We start from the raw sequence: 6,522 nt of genomic DNA on the forward strand, positions 1-6,522 counted from the left end.
GTGCTCCATCCTTAGTTGTCCCATGTTGGAGCTTAATTCTCCTAGGGAAGTGTTGATTTGCTCCCAATAGTTTTGTGGAGGGAAGTGCATCCCTTGAGGCATTAGTGGTTATGGAAAAACAAAAAAAGCAATGCTTTTTCCACACCAAACTTAAAATGTTTGCTCGTCCTCGAGCAAAAGAAGAAAGAAAGGATGAGAAGAAGAAGAGATGGAGAAGATGGAGGTGTGTGAATGGTTCGGCTAGGGGGGTTTAGGTGGTAATGATGTGTGAAAAGGAAGGAGTGATGGTTTGAATTTGAGTGGGTGGGTGTAGGTGGGTTGTATGATGGTTTTGGAGGAGTAATGGAGGTCATTGGTGAAAGGTATTTGTGGAAGAGAGTTATGAAAAGGTGTGAAGAGGAGAGAAGAAGTGGTGGGGATCCTGTGGGGTCCACAGATCCAGTGGGGTCAAGGACTTAACATCCCTACTCCAATTAGGCGTGTAAAATGCCCTTGCTGTGTAATCCTGGGGTTTAACGCCAGACTGCTGCCTATTTCTGGCGTTAAACACCCAAATGTAGCTTGTTTCTGGCGTTTAACGCTAGGTAGATGCTTGCTTCTGGCGTTAAACGCCAGCTTGGTGCCTGTTTCTGGCGTTAAACGCCAGACAGATGCTTGTTTCTGGCGTTTAAACGCCAGACTGCTCTCCTCCAGGGTGTGCTGTTTCTTCTGCTGTTTTTCATTTTGTTTTTGATTTTTCAGTAGTTTTTGTGTCTCCATATGATCATTAACCTAATAAAACACGAAATAACAATAGAAAATAAATAAATATGATTAGATAACATTGGGTTGCCTCCCAACAAGCGCTTCTTTAATGTCAATAGCTTGACAGTGAGCTCTCATAGAGCCTCACAGATGTTCAAAGCATTGTTGGAACCTCCCAACACCAAACTTAGAGTTTGACTTTGGGGGTTTTGGTTGACTCTTCAGTGAGAGAAGATTTTCATGCTTCCTCTCCATGGTTACAGAAGGAGATCCTTGAGTTTTAAACACAAGATTGTCCTCATTCAGTTGAAGAATCAATTCTCCTCTGTCCACATCAATCACAGCTCTTGCTGTGGCTAGGAAGGGTCTTCCAAGGATGATGGATTCATCCTCATCCTTCCCAGTATCTAGGATTATGAAATCAGCAGGGATGTAAAGGCCTTCAACCTTTACTAATACATCCTCTACTTGTCCATAAGCCTATTTTCTTGAGTTGTCTGCCATCTCCAGTGAGATTCTGGCAGCTTGCACCTCAAAGATTCCCAGTTTCTCCATTACAGAGAGTGGCATGAGGTTTATCCCTGATCCAAGGTCACATAGAGCCCAAAAGTCATGGTGTCTATAGTACAAGGTATTAAGAACTTTCCAGGATCCTGTTTCTTCTGAGGCAATGTCAGTTGATCCAGATCACTCAGTTCATTGATGAGCAAGGGAGGTTCATCTTCCCAAGTCTCATTACCAAATAATTTGGCATTCAGCTTCATGATTGCACCAAGGTACTTGGCAACTTGCTCTTCAGTCACATCTTCATTCTCTTCAGAAGAAGAATACTCATCAGAGCTCATGAATGGCATAAGGAGGTTCAATAGAATCTCTATGGTCTCTAGATGAGCCTCAGATTCCTTTGGTTCCTCAGAGGGAAACTCCTTGTTGATCCCTGGACGTCCTAGGAGGTCTTCCTCACTGGGATTCACATCCTTTCCCTCCCTTGTAGGTTCAGCCATGATGGTTAAATCAATGGCCTTGCACTCTCTTTTTGGATTCTCTTTTGTATTGCTTGGGAGAGTACTAGGAGGGGTTTCAGTGACTCTTTTACTCAGCTGGCCCACTTGTGCCTCCAAATTTCTAATGGAGGACCTTATTTCATTCATGAAACTTAGAGTGGCCTTAGATAGATCAGAGACTATGTTTGCTAAGCTAGATGGATCTTGCTCAGAACTCTCTGTCTTTTGCTGAGTGGATGAGGGAAAAGGCTTGCTATTGCTAAACCTGTTTCTTCCACCATTGTTAAAGCCTTGTTGAGGCTTTTGTTGATCCTTCCATGAGAAATTTGGATGATTCCTCTATGAGAGATTATAGGTGTTTCCATAGGGTTCACCCATGTAATTCACCTCTGCTATTGCAGGGTTCTCAGGATCATAAGCTTCTTCTTCAGAAGATGCCTCTTTAGTACTGTTGGATGATTCCTTCAATCCATTTAGACTCTGAGAGATCATATTGACTTGCTGAGTCAATATTTTATTCTGAGCCAATATGGCATTCAGAGTATCAATTTCAAGAACTCCCTTCCTCATAGGCGTCCCATTATTCACAGGATTCCTTTCAGAAGTGTACATGAACTGGTTATTTGCAACCATGTCAATGAGTTCTTGAGCTTCTGCAGGCGTTTTCTTTAGGTGAATGGATCCACCTGTAGAATGGTCCAGTGACATCTTTGATAACTCAGACAGACCATCATAGAATATATCCAGGATGGTCCATTCTGAAAGCATGTCAGAAGGACACTTTTTAGTCAGTTCCTTGTATCTCTCCCAAGCTTCATAGAGGGATTCACCTTCTTTCTATTTGAAGGTTTGAACATCCACTCTAAGCTTACTAAGCTTTTGAGGAGGAAAGAACTTGGCTAAGAAAGCCGTGACCAGCTTATCCCAAGAGTTCAGGCTATCTTTAAGTTGAGAGTCCAACCATATTCTAGCTCTGTCTCTTACAGCAAACAGAAAAAGCATAAGCCTGTAGACCTCGGGATCAACCCCATTGGTCTTAACAGTATCACAGATCTGCAAGAATTCAGTTAAGAACTGAAAAGGATCTTCTGATGGAAGTCCATAAAACTTGCAATTCTGTTGCATCAGAGAAACTAATTGAGGTTTAAGCTCAAAATTAGTTGCTCCGATGGCAGGGATTGAGATGCTTCTTCCATGTAAATTGGAATTAGGTGCAGTAAAGTCACCAAGCATCTTCCTTGCATTGTTATTATTTTTGGCCATGTCTCCTTTTTCGAAAATGTCTGTCAGATTTTCTCCAGAGAGTTGTGCTTTAGCTTCCCTTAGCTTCCTCTTCAGAGTTCTTTCAGGTTCGGGATCAGCTTCAACAAGAATGTCCTTATCCTTGTTCCTGCTCATATGAAAAAGAAGAGAACAGAAAATATGGAATCCTCTATGTCACAGTATAGAGATTCCTTTATGTGAGTAGAAGAAGATATGAATAGAAAAAGAAGAATCCAAACACAAGGGTGAGGAATAGGTTTGAATTCTTGGATGAAGAGGAGTGTTAGTAAATAAATAAATAATTAGAAGGAGATGAGGCAGAAGAATTTTCGAAAATTAGATAAATTAAAATAAAAGTATTTTTGTTTTTAATTTAAATTTAAAATAAAAATTCAAAAATTTAAAAAATTAAATTAAATCAAATTAAAATTAAAAGGAAATTTTGAAAAATAGGGAAGGGGATTTTCAAAAATTAGAGAGAGAGTTCGTTAGGTAGTTTTGAAAAAGATATGATAGAAACAAAAAGATAGGATTAGTTGGAAAGGATTTGAAATTTAATTTTGAAAAGATAAGAAGTTAGAAAAGATTTTGAAAAAGATGTGATTGAAATTTATTTTGAAAAAGATTTGAAAAAGAAATTTAAAAAGATTTAATTTTGAAAATTAAAGTTGATTACTTGACTAACAAGAAACTAAAAAGATATGATCCTAGAGTTTAAAGATTGAATTTTTCTTACTAGGCAAGTAACAAACTTAAAAATTTTGAATCAATCACATTAATTGTTAGCATTAATTTCGAAAATATGAAATGAAAATAAGAAAAAGATTTTTGAAAATCAATTTGAAATTTTCAAAAATTATGAAAGAAAAATGAAAAAGATTTGATTTTTGAAAAAGATTTGAAAAAGATGGAATTTTTAAATTGAAAATTTGATTTGACTCATAAGAAACAACTAGATTTTAAAATTTTTTTTGAAAAAGTCAAGTCAAATTTTCGAAAATTTATGAGTGAAAAAGGGAAAGATATTTTTTTATTTTTGAATTTTTAATGATGAAAGAGAAAAACATCAAAAAGACTCAATGCATGAAAATTTTGGATCAAAACATGTGATGCATGCAAGAACACTATGAATGTCAAGATGAACACCAAGAACACTTTGAATGTCAACATGAACATCAAGAACTTATTTTTGAAAAATTTTCAAGAAAAGAAAACATGCAAGACACCAAACTTAAAAATTTTTATTCTTTAGACATTAACGATTCAAGAATGCATATGAAAAACAAGAAAAGACACAAAACAAGAAAATATGAAGATCAAACAAGAAGACTGGCCAAGAACGACTTGAAGATCATGAAGAATGCAATGCATGAAATTTTCAAAAATAAATTTTTTTAGAAAATTAAAAATATGCAATTGACACCAAACTTAAAACTTGACTCTAGACTCAAACAAGAAACACAAAAATATTTTTTTGATTTTATAATTTTATAAATTTTTTTTCGAAAATTAATTGGGAAAAACGAAAAAGAAAATTTTTTTGTATTTATTTTTTTTCGAAAAAAAGAAATAAAAATCTTAAAATTAAAATAAAATTACCTAATCTGAGCAACAAGATGAATCGTCAGTTATCCAAACTCGAACAATCCTCGGCAACGGCGCCAAAAATTTGTGCACGAAATCGTGATCTTCAACAATGGCGCCAATGGCTTGGTGCTCTCAAACGTGAATCACACTTTGTCATAATTCCATACAACTAACTAGCAAGTGCACTGGGTCGTCCAAGAAATAAACCTTACGTGAGTAAGGGTCGATCCCACGGAGATTGTCGGCTTGAAGCAAGCTATGGTCACCTTGTAAATCTCAGTCAGGCGGATTCAGATAGTTATGGAGATTTGATAATTAAAACATAATTGAAATATAAACTAGGATAGAGATACTTATGTAATTCATTGGTGAGAATTTCAGATAAGCGTATAGAGATGCCTTTCGTTCCTCTGAACCTCTGCTTTCCTGCTGTCTTCATCCAATCATTCCTACTCCTTTCCATGGCAAGCTGTATGTTGGGCATCATCGTTGTCAATGGCTACTTCCCGTCCTCTCAGTGAAAATGGTCCAAGATGCTCTGTCACAGCACGGCTATTCATCTGTCGGTTCTCGATCATACTGGAATAGGATCCATTGATCCTTTTGCATCTGTCACTACGCCCAGCACTCACGAGTTTGAAGCTCGTCACAGCCATCCCTTTCCAGATCCTACTCGGAATACCATAGACAAGGTTTAGACTTTCCGGATCTCAAGAATGGCCGTCCATGGGTTCTAACTTATACCACGAAGATTCTAATATCTCGGACTCGGTCCCCTGTATTAGATATCCAAGAGATACCCATTCAGTCTAAGGTAGAACGGAAGTGGTTGTCAGGCACGCGTTCATAAGTTGGGAATGATGATGATTGCCACGATCATCACATTCACATTGAAGTGCAAATGAATATCTTAGAAGCGGAATAAGTTTGTATTGAATAGAAAAACAGTAGTACTTTGCATTAATCTATGAGGAACAGCAGAGCTCCACACCTTAATCTATGGTGTGTAGAAACTCTACCGTTGAAAATACATAAGTGATGAAGGTTCAGGCATGGCCGAATGGCCAGCCCCCAAACGTGATCTAAAGATGAAACTAAAGATGTAAATACAATAGTAAAAAGTCCTATTTATACTAAACTAGTTACTAGGGTTTACAGAGATAAGTAAATGATGCAGAAATCTACTTTCGGGGCCCACTTGGTATGTGCTTGGGCTGGGCATTGAGCTTTACATGTGTAGAGGTCTTTCTTGGAGTTGAACGCCAGTTTATAACTTATTTCTGGCGTTTAACTCCACTTTGCAACCTGTTTATGGCGTTTAACTCCAGAATGCAGCATGGAACTGGTGTTGAACGCCAGTTTGCGTCATCTAAACTCAGGCAAAGTATGAACTATTATAAATTGCTGGAAAGCCCTGGATGTCTACTTTCCAACGCAATTGAGAGCGCACCATTTGGAGTTCTGTAGCTCCAGAAAATCCACTTTGAGGGCAGGGAGGTCAGAATCCAACAGCATCTGCAGTCCTTCTTCAACCTTTGAATCTGATTTTTGCTTAGGTCCCTCAATTTCAGCCAGAAAATACCTGAAATCACAGAAAAACACACAAACTCATAGTAAAGTCCAGAAATGTAAATTTTAATTAAAAACTAATAAAAATATATTAAAAACTAACTAAATTATACTGAAAACTATATAAAAATAATGCCAAAAAGCGTATAAATTATCCGCTCATCACCAACCAATCTGAAAAAATAGCAACCAAAAAGATTTTGTCGTTTAGGCAATCGGAATGGGCATTTTCCTATTCAATTTTTCACAAGTGAAAAAATGATTGGAGATAAAGTGTACAAAATAATTGGCAACTACAATGGTCTTGGACACAAGAGATGGTTTGACATTAAAAGATCCAAAAAGATTTGGATAC

General features: G+C 37.2%; 1 non-coding gene across 1 annotated transcript; it reads left to right on the forward strand.

Moving 5' to 3' along the window:
- Positions 1–2,510: 2,510 nt before the first annotated feature.
- Positions 2,511–2,618, forward strand: LOC112760365 (small nucleolar RNA R71). Its single transcript, XR_003180809.1, has one exon. It is a non-coding gene; the product is annotated as a small nucleolar RNA R71 (small nucleolar RNA).
- The last annotated feature ends 3,904 nt before the right edge of the window (positions 2,619–6,522 follow it).

The sequence above is a fragment of the Arachis hypogaea genome, chromosome 16, assembly GCF_003086295.3.
Source record: "Arachis hypogaea cultivar Tifrunner chromosome 16, arahy.Tifrunner.gnm2.J5K5, whole genome shotgun sequence".
NCBI lineage: Eukaryota > Viridiplantae > Streptophyta > Magnoliopsida > Fabales > Fabaceae > Arachis > Arachis hypogaea.